Raw genomic sequence first — 22,266 nt, 5'->3', positions numbered from 1 at the left:
CCTGAACCCCAAATCCCGGGCATGGAAACCCCCACGAACCCCCATTTCTGGGCACCGGGACCCCACTGCATCCCCTTATACAGCACTGGGAGTCCTTGACCCCCCATTCTGCTGCACCAGGACCCCCGTGCACCCCCATATCCAGGACTGGAACCGTCCCAAACCCTCCATTCTCAGGCACAGGGACCCCCCTGCACCCCCTTATCCGGCACCAAAGCCCCCCTGCACCCCCTTTCCTGGCCCTCCCCATCTCAGACACCCCAGCCCCCGCTTTTCCTTGGGGCGGGGCCAGGGCTGTGGGCGGGGCCGCAGCGGAGCAGCGCCATGGCTCCAGCGCTGGCTCTGGGGCTGCTCTTGGGGCTCCTGGGGGACCCGGGGGGCGCGACCAAAGGTGAGTGGGAACCCCGAAACGGGGAAACTCCTGAAGTTCCATTTCCGGCCACCGGGAACGCCCTAGACTTCCATTCCTGGGCAGGGGAACCCCCCTGTACCCCAATTTTGAGTCTACTGACCCCTCTCAACCCCCTTCGCCAGCCCCTGAACCCCATTCCTGGACAGGAAAACCCTCCCGAACCGCCATTCCCAGGCATCAGAATCCACTGAGCCCCCATTCCTGGGCGCCCATGTCCGGGCACCGAGACCCCCCTGTACCCTCTTCCCCGGCACCGGGACCTGCTCGTCCTGCGGGGGGAGGTGTCTCAGGATGTCCAGGAGGGTCCCTGGGGGGATTCTGGGCCCCAGGACCCCCCTGAATTTTCAGTTCTGGGCACTGGGACCCCCCTGCACCCCCTTATCCAGTACCAGTTCCCCCCTGCAACCCCTTTCCCATCCATCCTGCCTTCCCCAGTCCCCAGACCCCTCTTTTCCTTGATCCTGAGACCCCTGGACTTCCATTCCTTCTTTTCTCAGTCCCCAGCCCCCCCCCCCCCCCCATTTCTCTGCATCAAGGACCCCCAGATTTCTATTCCCAGGTCTCCCCACCCTGTGACCCCTCATTCCTTGGCACTGGGGACCCCTGGATCCCCTTTCCTGGGCATATGCATCCCCTGGAACCCCCATGCCACTTTCCCAGTCCCTGTACCTCCTCTCCCCCTTTCCATAACCCTGGAACCCCCTGAGCCCCCATTCCTAGACACCAGGACCCCCTGCAGGCCCTTTCCTGTCCATCCCACCTCTCCCACCCTGCACACCCTTTCCTTGGCCCTAGGATCCCCAAACCCCTTCCCAGCTCTCCCAGTTCCCCTTTCATTGATCCATGATCTCCTCAATCCCCCCAAATCTCCGTGTCCCCCCAGTTCTCCACTCCCTGCGTTACCTGCACGTGGTGGTGTCAGAGCCCAGCCCGGGGATCCCCCAGTTCATGTCCATTGGGTACCTGGATGGGATCCCCTTCGTGCACTACGACAGCGAGCGGGGCCGGAAAGTGCCGCTGATGCAGTGGATAAAGGATGGAGTCAAGCCAGAATATTGGATATGGGGACCCAGATCAATGTGAGGAACCAGCACAGTGATGTCAGGAACCTGAAGATACTGCGTGAGCGGTACAACCAGAGCGGCGATGAGTGAGGGGAGCTGTGGGACTGGAACGGGGATCCATAGGGCTGGAATGGGATCTGTAGGGCTGGGATCCATGGGGCTGGGATGGGATCTGTGGGGCTTGAATGGGAACTGTAGGGCTGGGGATTGGATCCATGGGGCTGGAATGGGATCTATAGGTCTCAGATGTGGATTCACAGGGCTCTAAGTGGCTGAAATGGGGATCCATTAGGTTGGAATGGGATATTTTGTGATCCATGGGTTGGGATATGGATCCATGGGGCTGGGATGAAATCCATGGGGCTGGGTTGGGATCCATGGCGTTGGGATGGGATCTGTGGGGCTGGAATGGGAACTGTAGGGCTGAGATGGGGATCGATGGGGCTGAGATGGGGATCCATTAGACTGGGATGGGATAGCTTGTCATTCATGGAGCTGGGATGGGATCTGTGCACTTGGGTTGGAATCCATGGGGGTGGGATGTGGATTCATGGGGCTGGGATGGGAACTGTAGATCCCCAATGTGGATTCACAGGACTCCAAGGGACTGAAGTGGGGATCCATTAAGCTGGGATGGGATATTTTGTGATCCATGGGTTGGGATATGGATCCATGGGGCTGGGATGGGATCTGTTGAGCTGGGATGGGATCCATGGGGCTGGGATATGAATCCATGGGGCTGGGATGGGATCTGTGGGGCTGGAATGGGATCTGTGGGACTTGGGTACAGATCTATGGGGCTGGGATGGGATCTGTAGATCTTGGATGTGGATTCACAGGGCTCCAAGGGGCTGAAAATGGAGATCCATTAGACTGGGATAGGATAGCTTGTGATCCATAGGGCTGGAATGGGATCTATGGGGCTGGAATGGGAACTGTAGAGCTGGGATGGGATCTGTGGGGCTAGGATAAGAACTGTAGGGCTGAGATGGGGATCCGTGGGGTTAGGATGGGGATCTGTGGGGCTGGGATGGGATCTGTGGGGCTGGAGTGGGGTCTGTAGGTTTGGGGTGAGCATCCATGGGGCTGGGATGGGATCTATAGGTGTCAGATGTGGATTCATAGGGCTCCAAGGGGCTGCAATGGGGATCCATTAGACTGGGATGGAATATCTTGTGATCCATGGGGCTGGGATTGGATCCATGGGGCTGGGATCTGTGAGGCTGGGATGGGATCTGTTGGGTTGACTTCCATGGGGTTGGGATGTGGATCCATGGGGCTCCAAGGGGCTGGGATGAGGCTCTGTGGGTCTCCATCAGACTCTGCGGCTCCAAAGGGCTGGAATGGGGCTCTGTGGGGCTGGGACACAATTCCAGGGGTCTCTGTGGGTACAATCCCCCCAGGTCTCCACACAAGGTTGAGGTCTCCACACAAGGTTGACAGTTTATGGCTGTGACTTCCTGTCCAATGGGAGTGTCCGTGGATCCCACCAGATTGGCTACGATGGGTGGGATCATATCTCCTTTGACCTGGGATTCAGGAGATTCGTGCCGGCCGACGGCGCTGCTGAGATCACCAGGAGACGCTGGGAACAGGAATTGAACGGGGTTGAGATGTGGACAAATTATCTGAACCACATCTGCCCAAAATGGCTCCAGAGGCACATCAGATATGGGCAGAAGGAGCTGGAGTACAAAGGTGGGAGCAGAATTCCTGTGAGGGATTTGGGAATGGAGGACTTGGGAACACAGTATTTCCAGTGGGAATTCTATGGTCAGATCTCATCCCAATCCCATTGCAGTGTGAATTCCATGGTCAGATCTCACCCCGATCCCATTCCACTGGGAATTCCATGGGCAGATGTCACTCTCATGCTATTCCAGTGGGAATTCCATAGGTAGAACTCACCCCAGTCCCGTTGCAATGGGATGTCCCTCACCATTCCATGGATGTCCCTCACCATTATTCCATTCCAGAGTCCCCTGATGTCCACGTGTCCGGAAGAGAGGAACACGGGACGCTGATCCTGTCCTGCCACGTGTACGGATTCTACCCCAACACAATCGCAGTCAGCTGGATGAAGGGGGGTGAAACCTTGGATCAGGAGACGGAGTGGGGCGGGATCATTCCCAACAGCGACAGCACCTTCCACACCTGGGCCAGGATCGAGGCGCTGCCGGAGGAGCGGGAGCAGTACCGGTGCAGGGTGGAGCATCCCGGAATGCCAGCGCCCAGGATCTTCGCTTGGGGTGAGGCTGGGAATGTGGGGATTGGGAATTTGGAATTCCTAAATGGGGATTCCCCTCCCCCTCCTCACTATCCCATCTCTCCGTGATGGTCGTTGTGTCTGTCATCGCTGCCATCCTCATCCTCATCGTTGTCCTCATCAGATTCGGCGTCTGGAAGCTCCAATCCGGTAACACACGGGATGGGGGTCGGGAAGGGACACGGATCCACCCAGCACCGTTCTGGGAATCCTGTGCCACTGATGCTGATCCCACTTTGTTTCCACAGGGAGGAGGGACAGGAATGGATACAACCAGGCAGCCGGTGAGTTCCAATGGCGGATCCAGCTCTGGATCCCCTCTGTGCGGATCCCAGGATGGATCCTGGGGTTAATCCCAGTGTGTGATCCGTGCTGGAATCTCATGGATCTTCTCTCTCTGCAGGAAAAGACATGGGAATGAATGGCTCCACTGCAGATACAGCATGGGATCAGGGTGGGATTCCAGAGGGAGATTGGGGCAGGATGGACAGACTGGGATTGGGGAGGGATTTTGGATCAGGGCAGGGGTCTAGAGTGGGATCAGGTGGAATTGTAAAGTGGGATTGGAGCTGGATTCTGGAGCAGTATCAGAAGGGATGGATGGAGCAGGATTGGGGCAGGAGTGATGGAGTGGGATCAGGGAGGGATTCCAGTGCAGGATTGGGTAGAATGGATGGAGCTGGATCAGGTGGGATCGATGGAGCAGGACTGGGACAGGACTGGGGCAGGATCAGGTGGGATAGATGGATGGAGCAGGATTGGGGTGGGGTCAGGTAGGATTCTGGAGCAGCTCCCTCTCCCAAGGGGCTCCAGCCAGGTCCATCCTGTGGAATGGGGACAGGGACAGGGTGACACTGTGACCCTCTCTCATCTGGTAGTAATCACTACCTGAGGGACCCATGGGACTGGATCCGGCCCCTTCCCTCTTCCTGGGAAAGCTGAGAGCTGCCAGCAGAGCTCATCCCACTGCTCCCACCCACCTCGCAGCTCTTGGTAACAGATCCATTTCCCCTTTTCCATGTCCCAGTGTTTTAAAGCCAATAACCACAAATATTCACAATGCTTCAATTCTGGTGTGAAATTATCCTGCTTGGGGCAATAAATTCTGCCTGGGGCAATGTCCTGGATTGTCAAGCAAATTGTATTCTATTTGCCACCTGTATGGCAGTTGTCTTCTGTTAAGTAGGCAGTTTTCCTTATCTCTTCCACAACTGGGGAGACATCCGTTGATAACAGGCTATTGAATGTCACTGCACAACTGATAAGAACTACAGCATCCCAGTGTGAGATGCTCCACCCAGAGGGGAGAGCCAAGCATTCCTACCTGGATATAATCTTGAGTTTCTGGAACACCAGCATGGCTTTCTCCACTGGATTTCCCAGAGGAAACAGCTGCTCTCTTCCCCTAGATCTTCAGAGGAAGACTACACGCTTCTACAGGATCCCTGCTCCAACAGAACCCACCTGACACTCTAGGAGGGCTGCAGCCACGATTCCAACTGGACTGGTACCAATACCCTGACCCACAGGGTGTCAGGTTGTGTTCTGACTCTGTCAGTGTTGTTTTAGTTTACTGCATTGTTTATTTTATGTTGCAGTGTGTTTTGTTAAGTTATTAGGTTGGTTTGTTCCAATCCCCTTCTGTCTGAAAATGGTTCTGCCCCAGTTCTCCCTTCCCGCCTTTGGAGCTGTCTGTCTTCCTGGCTCCACCTCAGCCAACAATGTATCCCCTAAACTCCGCCCTGGTTTCCCTGGAAACCCTTGTATTTTTTCTTCTGATCCCTCCCCAGTGCCCCGCCAATCACTCTCACTCCCCACCCTTACTGCTAGAATATTCCAGCAGGGGAGTTCGATGGTTGGCTGAGGAACCGGGGCCCCTCCCCAGAATGTTTCCCGTTGGTGTTGCCCACGTGTCAATCCCTTGGACCCCACTCCCCACTGCACCCCCATTGGCCCAATGCCTGGCACCTCCCTACCCCTTAAAACTTGCTGTCAGCCCCCCCCCCCCCCCCCATCTTCTCCTGTCAGTCCCTCCGGGATTCATTAAAACCTGGATTAAGCCACAGTTGGAGTCCGCCGTCTTCTTTCCGCTGGTTGCAGCCTTTACTACACTCCGTCCTGCACAAGGTGTGCCTACAGCCGCAAGCTGGGCACTGCCTTAGGCGCTATCCCGAAGCCAGCTCTCGGGAGAAGTGCCCCCTCGTGCTGCTAGCAGTGCTGGAGCTAGCCAGACGCTGACAATTGAGTCGCACTGCTGCAGTTCTTGGCGCCCAACGTGGGGCTCCGAGGACATCGCTGGACCCTGCGGACAGGATTTTTAATTCCACTGGCCGCCAGACTACCCCTGTGGGAGCAGACCCCTTTTTGGTGGGTGGTGCTCCAGGGGACTGGGGACGGCAGCTCCTTGCGCCCGAGGAGTCGTCCCTGCAGCGGAAATCACCACCCTTGGATTTCTTTTAGCCCTCGCCAGGATTGGTGAGCATTTCTCTCTTTTCCCTGTCTTTCTAACTAATTTGTCCCCAAGTGGACTCTCTCTCCTTTTCTCGCTGCGCAGCTCTTTCTCGGCAGGGACCGGTGGGGGGCTCTTTCTTGTTTTCTTTACTCATTCTTCCCGGGTGGTGTGCACTGCGAGCCGCAGATTTTAACATCTTTCACCATGGGTGCACAGTTGTCTGCGGCACAGAAGACAGCTTCTGTCCAAGTTGTGGGGATCCTTTCTGGGAGGGGTTTTGTTGTTCATAAAAAAGTATTAAAAAAGTTAGTGAAGTGGATATTTTCCCAATTTCCTGACGCTTCCCCGGAGCAGTTTTGTGACTCCCGCTTTTGGGACGCAGTTTACAGCAAATTACAAAAGGAAATTAAATCCGGGGATTGCTCTCTAGCTGAGATCAATTATTGGGTATTCCAAATCAGGCTAGTGTTAAGATCTTCGAAATTGGGAAAAGGTTCCACGAGTTCTACTTTGTCCCCTTGTTCTCCCTGCCCTTCCACCCCTAACCCTCCTTCCTCCCCTGCTCTTCCTAAAGCTGGGATCTTGAGAGGAGCAGCTCGCCCCAGCATGGCGCAGGGTGGCCACCATTCCCCTGGCTGCTCTCAAGGCTCCCAATCCCCCTGCCCGAGGAGTCCTGGCCAGACTTCTCGGGGTTCTTCCCACTCCCCTGCTACCCCAGTTCAAAAAACCCCTGTTAAAACCCCTGTTCAAAAAACCCCTGTTAAAACCCCAGTTCAAAAAATCCCTGTTAAAAACTCCTCTGTTCAGTCTCAGCTCCCTCCACAAGATGGCTCCTGTGGAGCCCAAGATGGAGTGGGCCACAAGGTCTTTCCCGCCTTTTCTCCTTCTTTCTCCCAGAACCCCCTCCTGTCCCTCAACCCCTCCCAGCTTCCCTCTGCCCCTCCTCCCTTGTCGGTACCTCCCACCCCTCCTCCCTCTTACTTAACCCCGCCCCCTGACTCCTCCCTTGGGGCGGGAACTTTGACATCTGTGTTTCCCGCCCAGCTTGCCCAGTCCTCCGCCCAGTCCTTCAGCCACTCCCCCTCCTCTCTCCCTTCCGGTTCCCACGCTCCCCCTTCTGGTTCCCACGCTTCGGCGTCCAGGGGGAGAGGGGTGGGAACCCCTGAGCCAGAGCCTGCTCCTATTCCATCAGCAGCTCCAGTTACTTACCATCCAGGAGGGGAGAGAGGAGTGGTGGCTCAGTGGACTCCCTTCCCACACCATCAGATTAAAGAGCTCTGTAAGGCCCAAAAGGATTTCTCCCGGGAGAGTGAGTACTTCCGGGGGATCCTGAAGGCCACAATAGCAGGGCCGGAGGTCACCCCTAGTGATCTCCGAACCCTTTTCTCCTGTCTTCTGAACCCAACTGAATTATCTTTATGGGAGACAATATGGAGAAGGGAAGTGGTAGAGGTGCTACCATCATTGTGGGAAAATCCCCGCACTGGGCTTGACTCAAATGGGGAGATGATTTCAATTGATCTTATCTGTGGCGTGGGGAATTGGGCAGACGGGCACACTCAGGCGAGGGTCATCCCTCCTGAGGCATTGCGGGAAAGCAGTTAAGGCGGCAGAAAGAGCCTTCCTGAGATTACCATCAACTGCACCCCCCATTTCCTACTCAATAATTAAGCAATGTGCAGATGTTCATTGTATTTGTGGAAAGGCTTCGCAAATCTATTGAGTTGCAGGTGAAAAGCGAGGGAACCAGAGCGGAGCTCTTAAAGGAGGTGGCCCATACTAACGCCAATCCTGCTTGCAAGGAGGCTATCCTTAGCCTCCCACCAGATCCTCCGCCAACCCTGCAGCAAATGATTGAAGTCTGCGTGCACCGGGTCGCCATAACAGCAGAAGACCCGGACCAGAGGGCCCGCATGCCACCCTGTCGAACAGCTGCTGCTGCTGATACCCTGGATGATTCCTTAGTAGACGCCACTCCTGTCAACGACCACCCAACACCCCGATCTGCCCCGGGACCACATGGGAAGGCAGTCTCTCCGTGCCACCTGTGCAGCAAGCTGGGGCACTGGATGCCAGACTGCCCCCTAAGGCGGGAGTTCATGGATTTTAAAAGGGGGAAATCACAGAGGGGGAATCCCCCACAAAAAAACTAAAGACTGAGCGCAGTCCCCCCCTGCGCTACGATAAAAATAAGGCGGGTTCAATAACATCTTGCGGGGAGGGGAAAGGGGGAGAACCGCCTGTGCCCAATGCTATTTTCTCACCAGACTTGACCTGTTTAGCCTGTCTTGAGCCACAGCCTATTCTGACCACAACATCTAAATCTGCTCCCTATAGGTTGCAGCTGACTTGACCTCTGCATCTAAGAAACTGATTTCCAGCTGGTGACCGTGTGCCCAGAGTGCCCCGGCCAGTGGAGACGGCTCGGACGTTGTGGGTATGTCGTTGTCAGAGACACAAAATTCACTCCACTCGAGATCAATGTCATCCCGGGCTTGTTGACAGCTGACCCAGGGAAGTTCTCGATGGGGCTGTACTGTGTCCGCCCTCCCCTCTTCCTCCCCAAAGGCCAAGTGGTGGCACAAGCCATCCCAGTGCCAGAGCTGAAGCTGAGTCCAGAGCTACTTTCACCATCTCAACAGAACACCCCTCCAACAGTAGCCTGGGCTCAAGTCTTGGGGAGAGAAAAGCCCCGAATTACTTGCCAGCTCTCGAGGGGAGGGGACCACAGATCAATCAGAGGTCTCCTGGACACAGGGGCAGATCTGACAATCATTCCCTCTCGGGAATGGCCGTCACATTGGGAACTGCAGGACATGGCTGGGCGTGTACAAGGTGTTGGGGGTATGCAATTGGCCCGACAATCCAAGAGCGTCGTCCAAATTCGGGGTCCGGATGGGCAATTGGCGTCAGTACGCCCATTCATTTTAGACTACACGGAACCCCTGTGGGGGAAAGGTCTCCTCGCCCAATGGGGAGCCAGAATTGATCTCCTGACGGCTCCCCAGATTTTTCGGGCAGTGGCCACTGAAGAGCACTCTACCCAGAAACTGAATTGGAAATCAAATGAACCAGTATGGGTAGAACAGTGGCCGCTCAACAAACAAAAATTGAAAGCGCTCAATGAGCTCGTCCAGGAGCAGTTACTTAAAGGAAACCTGGTGGAGTCCATGTCAGCTTGGAACTCCCCAGTGTTTGTGATAAAAAAACTAATAAAGACAAGTGGCGGCTCCTTCACGACCTCCGCAAAATTAACAACATCATTGAAGACATGGGATCTCTCCAACCAGGGATGCCGTTCTCAGCGATGCTCCCACAAAATTGGAATCTGGCTGTCGTAGATATAAAGGACTGTTTCTTCCAAATTCCCTTACACCCTGATGACGCACCACGTTTTGCCTTCACGGTTCCTTCCATCAACCGTGAAGCCCCAAGGAAACGCTACCATTGGCGTGTTCTTCCACAAGGAACAAAGAACAGCCCTGTCATTTGCCAGTGGTATGTGGCTTCCTTGCTGTCCCCAATTCGTACAGCCGTGGAGGACGTTATCATCTATCACTATATGGATGACATATTAGTTTGTGCTCCGACCGATGACATACTTGCCCATGCGCTTGACCTGACAATCTATGCATTGATTGCTGCAGGGTTCAAGCTCCAACAGGACAAGATTCAGCGGATGCCACCCTGGAAGTACCTGGGTTTGGAAATCACCAAGCGGACCATTGTTCCGCAAAAATTGGCTATTAAAACGAAGGTAAAGACCTTAGCAGATGTCCATCAACTGTCTGGGTCTTTAAATTGGGTGAGGCCTTGGCTAGGCATTCCAACCGAAGACCTAGCCCCCCTTTTCAATTTGTTGAAAGGGGAAGAGGAGCTCAGCTCTCCCAGGTCACTCACCCCAGAGGCCCAGGCAGCATTGGAGAAAATCCAGGAATCCATCTCGGCCAGGCAGGCCCACAGATATCAACCAGGTCTGCCATTCAGGTTCATAGTTTTGGGGAAACTGCCACACTTACATGGTATGATCTTTCAATGGGACAAACCAGTTAGGGGCAAGGACCAAGGCTCGAGAGACCCTCTTCTGATTATAGAGTGGGTTTTTCTCAGTCATCACCGGTCCAAGAGAATGACACAGCCACAGGAGCTGGTGGCAGAACTCGTCCGCAAAGCAAGATCGCAGATCAGGGAGCTTGCAGGCTGTGATTTTGACTGCATTCACATTCCCATTCAATTGCGATCGGGCCAATTCAAAAAGAAAACCCTTGAGAGGCTGCTTGAGGAAAACGAGATGCTACAATTTGCACTGGACAGTTACACCGGTCAAATTGCTGTTGATCGGCCGGCCCATAAATTATTTAATCAGGACGTCCAATTCACATTATCAATAAAAAAGGTTCAGAGTCAAACCCCTCTGAAAGCCCTGACCGTTTTCACTGACGTGTCCGGAGCATCCCATAAGTCTGTAATGACTTGGAAGGATCCTCAAACTCAGCAGTGGGAGGCTGATGTTGCTAAGGTGGAGGGTTCTCCACAAGTATGAGTTGGACGCTGTCGTCAGAGCCTTCGAGAGGTTCTCTGAACCATTCAATTTGGTTACAGATTCTTCATATGTCGCAGGTGTAGTGTCCAGAGCAGAGAATGCAGTCCTTCAAGAGGTGTCTAACATACCTTTGTTTAATTTGCTCTCAAGGTTGATTACTTTAGTCTCCCACCGAGAGCAACCTTTCTTTGTGATGCACGTCAGATCACACACTGACCTGCCGGGGTTCATTGCAGAGGGCAATCGAAAAGCTGATGCCCTTGCTGCTGCAGCCCAGATGGCCCCACTCCCTGACATATTCAATCAAACAAAGATTAGCCACCAGCTGTTCCATCAGAATGCCCCTGGCCTTGTTCGTCAATTCCAACTCACGCGAGAGCAGGCCAAGGCAATTGTGGCTACATGCCCCCAATGCCAATCTCATCAGCTTCCGTCCCTCAGCTCTGGGGCAAACCCCAGAGGCTTGTCTAGCTGTGAAGTGTGGCAGATGGATGTGACTCACGTCCCCTCCTTTGGCTGGCTCAGTTATGTTCACGTCTCTGTTGACACTTTCTCCGGTGCTGTCTATGCTTCTGCCCACACAGGGGAAAGGGCAGCAGATGCAAAAAAACATCTTGTGCAGGCCTTCGCTGTTCTGGGCATCCCTAAGGTCATCAAAACTGATAACGGCCCAGCGTACAAGTCCAGGGAGCTAAGGAGCTTCCTGCAGCAATGGGGAGTAGAGCACAAGACCGGCATCCCCTATTCCCCGACAGGCCAAGCTGTGGTAGAGAGGACCCACCAGAGCCTTAAAAGGGTACTCGAACAACAACAAATGGCTGTGAAGGTGGAGTCCCCTCACGTCCGGCTGTCGAAGGCACTCTTTACCATCAACTTTTTGAACTGTTCATTTGATAACTTAAATCCCCCAAGTGTGTGGCACTTCGGTCACCATGAGCAGCTGCACCTAAAGGCCAGGCCTCCGGTTTTAGTCAAAGATCCGGAGACCTGGAAGACAGAAGGGCCATACGACCTGGTCACCTGGGGAAGGGGATATGCCTGCGTATCCACCCCCTCAGGTTTAAGGTGGGTGCCATCAAAGTGGGTCAGGCCCTTCCTCCCTAAGCAGTCAAGACAAACTGGCAGTGTGGCACAGGTGGAGGAGGTCTGCTGGAGAAGGAAGCGGAAACCCTCCTATTCAAGCCTCACCCCACTCTGAGGGCAGAACCAAACCTCAAGCTTTGTTTTGTTAACTCTGTTCTCTTGCTGTTTTAGTTATTCCCTCCGGATGGCTCCCCATTCAGTTATGTTCCTGCTGGCCATCATTCTGTGGCCCGTTATCCCACCTGTGAGCCTGTGGATCATCCCCCAGCCAAGGGCCAACGTTTGGAGAACTCTCGCCAATGCCCTCGGCCAAGAACACATTTGCCTCAGTATGGCATCAGCAGAGGACCCAATGTCGACCTGCCTCATGGGGATCCCTCTCTCTCCCGGCAAGTTGCCCTCCCCTTTCAACTCCTCCCTTGTCCCATTCGTGACCCAAACCCTTTCTCACCGTAGGAATCCCAGCAATGTCTGGAGGGACGGAATCAAAGGGCTGGCCCCTTTGACCTCCGAACCTCCAGAACTGGATTTGCTCGGCTCCGCTAATGCCTCGCTTTGTTTTCTGTTTTGGTTTTCCCCAGTCCCTTGGGACAGCAGGTATACTCATATAAAACCAATAAAGAACGAATACGTTGCTGCCCAGTGGTGTGAGACGGCCGTTAAAATACGCATTGCTTCCACCCTGGGAAGCAAGCCGCTGTCCCTACCCCGGGGAATTTTCTTTATTTGCGGAGACTGAGCGTGGGCAGGCATCCCCTCTCACCTGGTCGGAGGTCCTTGTACTTTGGGTCGGCTGTCGCTGTTTACACCCAACCTGACCAAAATTAATGATTGGAAGGTGAAAAGAGCCGCCCCGGAATCAGTCCGGTCCAAAAGAGACCTTAAGGATCTCGATCCGGAGTGTGACTCTGAAATTATCCATTGGTCCAAGCCAAAAATTGTAGCTGCCACCTTGTTTTTACCTTGGGTGTCGGTGGCTAAGTCACTAGGAGAATTGGCTCGCCTAGAGTGTTGGGTTGCTAAGCAAGCCAATCTTACATCAGCCACCTTATCAGACCTCCTATCAGATGAGGAAATAACGAGGAAGGCAACGCTCCAGAATAGGGCAACAATTGATTTCCTGTTGCTTTTACATAACCATCGGTGCGAAGAGTTCGAGGGCCTCTGCTGCTTGAACCTATCATCCTGGGCCGAGGACGCGAGAGCCTCCATTCAAAAAATGCAGGACATGGTCCATCAGATCAAGCAAGACACATCGGATTGGCTGGGGGACCTTTTCAAAAACTGGGGGCTCTCCGGTTGGATCGGCTCAATCTTAAAGACAGCTTTGCTAGTCCTGTTAGTTATACTTGCAGTTTTGGTTGCGTCAACGGTTGTTTGGAGATTAGTTAAAGGACTTTTAGTTAAGTTGACGTCCCCCCCTAATGTTAATCAAGTGTTGGCCGAAGAAGAGGGACAGTCTATTGAGTTACAAGACGCTGAAGACTTACACATGGACTCTGAACTTGAAGGTCAAGACCCGCAAGATGTGTGTTAAGCCTTCACTTGATTTTTCTTTTTTTTAAACGAAAAAGGGGGAGATGTTGCACTGTGTTTTGTTAAGTTATTAGGTTGGTTTATTCCAATCCCCTTCTGTCTGAAAATGGTTCTGCCCCAGTTCTCCCTTCCCGCCTTTGGAGCTGTCTGTCTTCCTGGCTCCACCTCAGCCAACAATGTATCCCCTAAACTCCGCCCTGGTTTCCCTGGAAACCCTTGTATTTTTTCTTCTGATCCCTCCCCGGTACCCTGCCAATCACTCTCACTCCCCATCCTTACTGCTAGAATGTTCCAGCAGGGGAGTTCGATGGTTGGCTGAGGAACCGGGGCCCCTCCCCAGAATGTTTCCCGTTGGTGTTGCCCACGTGTCAATCCCTTGGACCCCACTCCCCACTGCACCCCCATTGGCCCAATGCCTGGCACCTCCCTACCCCTTAAAACTTGCTGTCAGGGCCCCCCCCCCCCCCCCCACCCCCGTCTTCTCCTGTCGGTCCCTCTGGGATTCATTAAAACCTGGATTAAGCCACAGTTGGAGTCCGCCGTCTTCTTTCCGCTGGTTGCAGCCTTTACTAGACTCCGTCCTGCACAAGGTGTGCCTACAGCCGCAAGCTGGGCACTGCCTTAGGCGCTATCCCGAAGCCAGCTCTCGGGAGAAGTGCCCCCTCGTGCTGCTAGCAGTGCTGGAGCTAGCCAGACGCTGACAATTCAGTCACACTGCTGCAATTTTATCCTTTTATTTTCTTCCCTACTAAAGAACTGTTATCCCTGCTCCCATATTTTTTGCCTGAGGGCCCCTTAGTTTAAAATTTATAGCAATTTGGAAGGAGGGGGTTTACATTCTCCATTTCAGGGGAGGCTCCTGCCTTCCTTAGGAGACTCCTGTCTTTCCAAACCAAGACAGATTTTGGTGCTTAACGTGAGGCTCGAGGGCACAGAAATAAAAAGGAAATAACAGTTCTTGAGTAATCTAATTTTTGTACGCTGCTACAGAAACCTTGTTAAGCTGTCATCATGTGGTCCAGCTTACCTTGGTTTGGGTGGCATGTGGTTGTGGCTACATTTCTCCCATTTGCAGGCCCTTATCTAAACATGGGTCCTATAACCAAGGCTACTGTGGCTGTTATCCAGTTTGTTTTATGGGTGAATAAGGGGATGAATTAATGGATTTTTAACTTCCTCTGGAAAGCAGGCACATGGATTCACAGCTATCACACCCTAACTGTATGTTTTTTGGGGTTACTTCAATAATGGCACCTGCTGTGAGGAAATGACACCAGGGGAAATCTTCTCCCAACCCTTTAGCCATCTCTTTGGGTCTGCTCTACCAGTTTTTGAAGGGTTCAGATCCACTCTAAATACTAATGATATCATACAGTGGCTGGTGTTGCTGGAAGGCTTGTTCTGTTTAGCATTTAGAGATAAGAGAAGATTAACTTGGATAACCACCCTGACACCTACCCCAAAGACAAGGGATGCTGCCCCAGAGCCTGACCCTGCCCCACAGCCCACCTCAGCTATAAACTATCCAGATTGGATGGGGGTTCTGGTGAAGGAGATAAACGAGGTGAGCCAAATGCTGAAGGAGCACATTTCCCAAGCTCGTGAGAAGCCCTCCCATTGCCTCGAAGAGGGAGAGTCTAATAGTGCAGCAGTGGAACCCACAGATGTTACAACTGTCCAGGTTCCAGCTGAACTGCAAAGGCAGACACAGCCAGCAGCAGTTGCTCCTGTGGAAACAAGGAGATCTAAGATGAAAGCAGGGCACCCAGATAAGGGAGGGCCCTCACAACCCTCAGGAGACCCAGAGGTTGAGATCGTCACCGAGTCCCTGACGTACGAAAATCTCCAAAATCTGCACAAAGACATTGTATGATGGGGATATGAGACTTATACAACCTGGCTACTTTGGGTCTGGGACCTTATAAGTACAGGTGTGCAACTGGATGGTGGTGAGGCAAGAAATTTGGGACCCTCAACCCAGGACTCAGGTATCAATCAGATTTTTGTAAGGGAGCCAGGGTCCCTTTCCCTCTAGGAGCGGCTTTTAATGAGTGTCAGAGAGAGGTTTGTCCACAGGGAGAGCATGCAGGAGCACCACCATAGAATGTGCTGGAAGACCCTTGAGGAAGGGATCCAACAGCTGAGAGAAGTAGCAGTACTGGAGGTACTCTTTGGGAGGGATGGACAGCATGAAAATGACCCCGACAAGGTCGGGTGCACAGGGTAAATGTTGTGGAGCCTGGCAAATCTGGGGCCATCTCAATACACCACCTTCATTGCAATGATTAATGCAGATACCAACCAAGAGACAGTGGGCTCTGTCACCAACAAGCTTAGAAAGATGAGAGTATGATCAATGGCCCAATGCTGGCTCATGTCTCTGCTGTGATTAAAAATCTCAAAGAGGAGATGAAGGAGATGAGGGAGGGGTGAGGTGTCACAGACATGTTTTATGAAAAATCCCTTCCCTAGGATTTTTTCCTCCTGAGAAGCCAGGAGGCCTCAGGAACAAAATGTAAACAATAATTATCTGCTGCTGTGGAATTAACAGGTGGATCTGTGATTGGTCTCATGTGGTTATTTCTAATTACTGGCCAATCACAGTCCAGCTGTCTGAACTGTCTTGGTCAGTCACAAGCCTTTGTTACTCATTCTTTTTCTATTCTTAGCTAGCCTTCTGATGAAATCCTTTCTTCTATTCTTTTAGTATAGTTTTAATATAATATATATCATAAAATAATAAATCAAGCCGCCTGACTTCTGTGGAGTCAACATTCTCGTCTCTTCCCTCATCCTGGGACCCCTGCGAACACCACCACAGCGAGGAGCAACAGTTCCCATATGGCACCAGTGCAAGTCACAGCCCCAAAGTCAGAGCCCAATATTCCCCAGCTAGACAGAGAGGGTACACCCCAGGGGCTGACGTGTGGTTCTCCCTGCATGACCATGGGGAAGACATGGGAAGGTGGGATGGAAAACCCACTTCTGTCCTGGCAGCACAGGTGCATCAACTCACCGAGGGAAACACTAATCAAGGGAACTCCAGTAAAGTGAAGGTAGCCTCAACCTCCCATGAGCGAGCTGCTGGGTATGATCTATCAGATCTCCTTGAAGGAGAGAACCTCTAGCATGCGTGCCCAGGAAAGAAATAATAAACAGGATTAGAGGGGCCCTGCCTGTAGCCAGGAAGAGGCATGGGAAAACTGGCTCTTTTAGACGGTGTGGATCTGATGGCCTGGCACATCAAAGCCACAAAAATATGATGCCTTAGTTGATACTGGTGTGCAGTGTACTCTAATACGATCGGGACATGTGGGTGCAGAACCTGTTTCCATTGCCAGGGTGACGGGGATTGACTGTGTTGGAAGCCGAGGTGAGCCTGACTGGGAAAGAGGGGCAGAAACATCCTATTGTGACTGGCCCAGAGGCCCTGTGTGTTCTGGGCATAGACTTCCTCTGGAATGGCTTTACAAAGACCCAGAAAGACTCAAGTGAGCTTTTGGAATAGCTGCTGTAGAGGCAGAGAACATGAAGCAGTTGAACACCTTGCCTGGACTATCAGAAAACCCATCTGCAACAGGACTTCTGAAGGTGGAAGAGCAACGAGTGCAATTGCCACCTCGACAGTGCACCACCGGCAGTATCGGACAAATTGGGATGCTGCGATCCCCATGCACAAAATGATCCGTGAGCTGGAGAGCCAAGGGGTGGTCAGCAAAACCCACTCACCCTTCAACAGTCCCATCTGGCCTGTGTGCAAGTCTGACGGAGAATGGAGATTGACTGTGGACTATCGTGGCTTGAGAGATTGACTGTGGACTATCGTGGCTTGAATGAAGTGACTCCACCACTGAGTGCTGCTGTGCTGGACATGCTGGAACTCCAGTACGAGCTGGAGTCCAAGGCAGCAAAGGGGTACGCCACCATTGACAATGCTAAGGTGCTCTTCTCCATTCCTCTGGCAGCAGAATGCAGGCCTCAGTTTGCTGTCACCTGGAGGGGTGTGCAGTACACCTGGAACCGACTGCCCCAGGGGTGGAAGCACAGCCCCATCATCTGCCATGGACTGATCCAGAGTGCACTGGAAAAGGGTGAGGCTCCAGAGAACTTGCAGTACATCAATGGCATCATTGTGTGGGGGAACACAGCGATGGAAGTGTTTGAGAAAGGAGAGAGGATCATCCAGATTCTGCTGGAAGCTGGCTTTGCCACCAAGAAAAGCAAAGTCAAGGGACCCACCCAAAAGATCCAGTTCCTAGGAGTAAAGTGGCAAGATGGACAGTGTCAGATTCCCACTGAGGTCATCAACAAGATCACAGCAATGTCTCCACCAACCAGCAAGAAGGAAACACAAGCTCTCCTAGACGCGATAGGTTTTTGGAGAATGCACATTCCCGAGTACAGTCAGACTGTGAGCCCTCTCTACCTGGTCACCCGCAAGAAGAACGATTTCCCCTGGGGCCCTGAGCAGCAACAAGCCTTTGCACAGATCAAGCAGAAGATCACTCATGCTGTAGCCCTTGGCCCAGTCAGGACAGGACCAGAGGTGCAGAACGTGCTCTGCTCTGTAGCCGGGAACAATGGTGTGTCCTGGAGCCTTTGGCAGAAGATGCCTGGGGAGACTCGAGGCCAACCAACTTCTAGAGCAGAAGTTACAGAAGATCCAAAGCCAACTACACTTCCACAGAGAGGAAAATCTTGGCTGCCTATGAAGGAGTCCAGGCTGCCTCAGAGGTGATTGGCACAAAAGCGCAACTCCTCCTAGCACCCCAACTACCAGTACTGGGGTGGATGTTTAAAGGAAAGGTTCCCACCTCCCACCACGCCACTGACACCACATGGAGTAAATGGATTGCTCTCATCACACAGTGCGCCCATATTGGAAACTGAATCATCCTGGGATTTTGACAATAATTACAAACTGGCCAGAAGGTGAGAACTTTGGTCTCACTGATGAAGAGGAACAAGAACCAGTGACATGCTGAAGAAGCTCCTCCCTATGACCAACTGCCCCCAGAGGAAACGTGCTACGCTCTTTTCACTGACGGTTCCTGTCGCATCGTAGGGATGAACTGGAAGTGGAAAGCAGCCGTATGGAGCCCCACACGACAGGTTGCAGAGGCCACTGAAGGAGAAGGTGAATCAAGTCAACTTGCTGAACTCAAAGCTGTTCAGCTGGCCCTGGACATTGCTGAAAGAGAGAAGTGGCCAAAACTCTACCTTTATACTGATTCATGGATGGTAACCAATGCTCTGTGGGGATGGTTGGAGAGGTGGAAAGAGTCCAACTGGCAGCGTAGAGGAAAACCAATTTGGGCTGCTGATGAGTGGAAAGACATCGCTACCAGGGTAGGGAGGCTACCTGTGAAAGTCCACCATGTAGATGCTCATGTTCCCAAGAGTAGAGCTAATGAGGAACACTGAAACAATGAGCAGGTAGACCAGGCTGCAAAAATAGAGGTGTCGAAGATAGACTTAGATTGGCAACATAAGGGGGAGTTGTTCCTAGCTCGATGGGCCCATGATGCCTCAGGCCATCAGGGCAGAGATGCCACCTATAAGTGGGCACGAGACCGAGGGGTGGATTTAATCATGGACAGTATTTCACAGGTTATCCATGACTGTGAGACGTGTGCTGCCCTCAAGCAGGCCAAGCGAGTGAAGCCCCTATGGTATGGTGGGCGGTGGTCCAAGTACAAGTATGGGGAGGCCTGGCAGATTGACTCCATCCCACTGCCCCAGACACGCAAGGGCAAGCGCTACCTGCTGACCATGGTGGAAGCCACCACTGGATGGTTGGAAACCTACCCTGTGTCTCATGCTAATGCCTGGAACACCATCCTGGGCCTTGAAAACCAGGTCCTTTGGAGGCATGGTACCCCTGAGAGGATTGAGTCAGACAACGGGACCCATTTCAAGAATGGCTTTAACACCTGGGCCAGGGAACATAGTACTGAATGGATATACCATATCCTCTATCATGCACCAACTGCTGGGAAAGTTGATGGGTGCAATGGACTACTTAAAACTACCCTCAAGGCACTCAGTGGGGGGACTTTTAGAAATTGGGAAATGAACTTAGCAAAAGCCACCTGGATGGTCAACACCAGAGGGTCCATAAATTGAGCTGGTCCTGCCCAGTCTGAACCCCTGCACACAGTGGAGGGAGATAAAGTTCCTGTGGTACATATGAAAGGCATTTTAGGGAAGACTGCTTGGATTAATCCCACCTCAGGCAAAGACAAACCCATCCGTGGAATTGTTTTTGCTCAAGGACCTGGTTACACTTGATGGGTAACGCAGAAAGATGGAGAAAGCCATTGTGGACCACAGGGAAACCTAGTCTTAAGTGAGAACTCTGTGTAAGGTTTCATTGTGATGCAGATGGAAATAGAATAAGGGGTGGGTAATGTCCTGACTGCCAAGCAAGATGTTTTCTATTTGCCATCTGAATGGCAGTTGTCTTCTGTTTTCCTTATCTTTTCCACAACCAATCCTCCCTCAGGGGAGACATCTGTTGTTAATAGGCTGTTGAATGTCACTGCATGGCTGATAAGATCTACAGCATCCCACTGGGAGATGTGAGCCCAGAGAGAGGAGCCAAGCATTGCTACCCAGATATAATCTTGAGATTCTGGAACACCAGCATGGCTTTCTCCACTGGATCCCCAGAGGAAACAGCTGCCTCTTCCACTGGATATTCAGAGGAAGACTTCACCCTTTCTACAGGACCACTGCTCCAACAAAACCGTATCTGCTACTCCAGGAGGACTGCAGGCACATTTCCACTTGGACTGCTACCAACACCCTGAACAACAGGATGTCAGGTTGTGTTCTGACTCTGGCAGTGTTGGTTGGATTTACTGCATTGTTTATTTTGTCCTTTTATTTTTTTCCCTAATAAAGAACTCTTATCCCTGCTCCCATATATTTGCCTGTGAGCCCCCTTAATTTCAAATTCATAACAATTCAGAGGGAGGAGGTTTACATTTTCTATTTCAGGGGAGGCTCCTGCCTTCCTTAAGCAGATACCTGTCTTTCCAAACCAAGACAGGAATATTTTCCAAGGCTGGCCATAAGGAAAACAGGAACCTTTTAGCAGTTCCTGGGAGCAGACAGTGTTTCTGATAAGTTTGGAAAGAGCAAAACCCAGGTGCCGTTTCCAAGGACAAGACCTAACAAGCATTTCTCAGATCACACTGCAGCCTGGAAAGGAGGAGGGGGCAATGCACCACCACACTGGGATCTCAGGGGTGCCCATGGCCTGGGTGATGCTGCCTGATGTCAGCCACCCACCAAAGCCACTCTGTCCCTGCCTCCCACAGCTGCACAGGGCAGAGAAAATTTAACCAAGAGTTCCTGGGTTGGGATAAGACAGGGAGAGATCCCTCATCCAACACCAAAATGGGCATCAGAGACCCAGCCTGGGCACAGGGAGGGAATTTATTACCAACCAAATCACAGCAGCACAAGGAGAGGGGAAATAAATTTCTCCAACACCTTCCCCCCACCCAACAAGGGTCACCCAGAATGGGCATAACCAGGGCTCTGCCCAACGGGGGTCACTGGGGATCATCCAATGGGGATCCTCCCATGGGGGATTGTTGTATTGCGCTAAAGATGGAGCTGGAACAGCGTATAAAGCTCTTCCTGCAATCAGGGCACTCGCAGGGCCTCTCCCGGAGTGGATGTGGCAGCGTGCCCTTAGGTCGGAGCTGTTGCTGAAGCTCTTCTCACACTCCCCACCCTCGCAGGGCTTTTCCCCAGTGGGGATCTGGCGATGACTGAAGAGGGGGGAGCTCGGGGATAGAGGCGAGGCAGGTCGGGCTGGGGCAGCGCTGGGCTCTGGGCCCGACCTGGGCGCCCCCCACGCGCCCCTTCCCCGAACAGCCCCGGCGGGGGACGCAGGTGGGGTCCGGGTGGGGGGCGCTGGGTTCCTGTTTTGGGGTCCCACTCTCCCCTTTTCCCCACTTTCCCACCGTCTCCCACCCCTTCCTCACCTCCCCCCAATCCTCAGCCCCTCCCGCTCGGCCTTTGGGGGGTCCCCTCCTCCTCCCCCTCCATTCCGGGCTCCCCCCTTCGCTCCCTTTTCCCCCTTCTCCCCCCCTGTCCCAGCGCCTCCCGCCCCCCGCTCACCCGAGAGCTCCGCGCCCGCACCCGGGGGGGCTCCCGGCACCACCAGTGCCACCAGTAGGGCCCCAGCTGCCGCCCCTCGCCCCATGGCCGGGGCCGGGCAGGGAGCAGCAGCCCCAAAGCAGCCGCGCTGCGCTGGCAGCACCAGTCCGGAGCAGGGCGGGCTCGGCAGCGCCGCGCGCTCTCATTGGCTGCCGCCACTTTTGGGGACCCGATCGCAGAGGCTCCGCCACACAACTGATGACTCTTCAACGCCCCGCGTTCTCATTGGCTGCGGCGCGTTTTGGCTGTTTTTTGATTGGCTGAGGCCTTTCCGGGCCGCTGCAGCCCCGGGCTGGGGGTTTTTTGGGGAGGGGGAACCTTGGGGCGCTGGGCCGGTGGGAGCTCAGGTGAGCCCAGCAGTGCGTGCCCAGGGGCGCGGGATCTCAGCGGTGCCCGTGGCGAGCGGTGACGCTGGCCCGATGCCAGGCACCCCCAGAGCCGCTCTGTCCCTGCCCCTGCAGCCGCACAGGGACAGAAAATGGAACCGAGGGATCCTGGCTGGGGACAAGGACCGGGAGAAATCCCTCAGCAAATCCGGCACGGGCACAACAGACCCGGCCTGGGCACACGGAGGGAATTTATTACCAACTAAATCACAGCAGCACAAGGAGAAGGGAAAGAAATCTCTCCAACACCTTCCCCCCACCCAACGGGGATCACCCAGAACAGGGGTCACCAGGGCTCTGCCCAACGGGGGTCACTGGGGATCATCCAGCGCAGATCCTCCCATCGGGG

The 22,266-nt window shown here is 53.4% G+C and overlaps 1 pseudogene; it reads left to right on the top strand.

Moving 5' to 3' along the window:
- Positions 1-312: 312 nt before the first annotated feature.
- LOC118700780 (class I histocompatibility antigen, F10 alpha chain-like) lies at positions 313-14,057 on the top strand (annotated as a pseudogene).
- The last annotated feature ends 8,209 nt before the right edge of the window (positions 14,058-22,266 follow it).

Source organism: Molothrus ater, chromosome 33, assembly GCF_012460135.2.
Source record: "Molothrus ater isolate BHLD 08-10-18 breed brown headed cowbird chromosome 33, BPBGC_Mater_1.1, whole genome shotgun sequence".
NCBI classification, from domain to species: Eukaryota; Metazoa; Chordata; class Aves; order Passeriformes; family Icteridae; genus Molothrus; species Molothrus ater.
The sequence above is the reverse complement of the archived record's forward strand: the minus strand, read 5'-3'. Positions and strand labels throughout refer to the sequence as shown.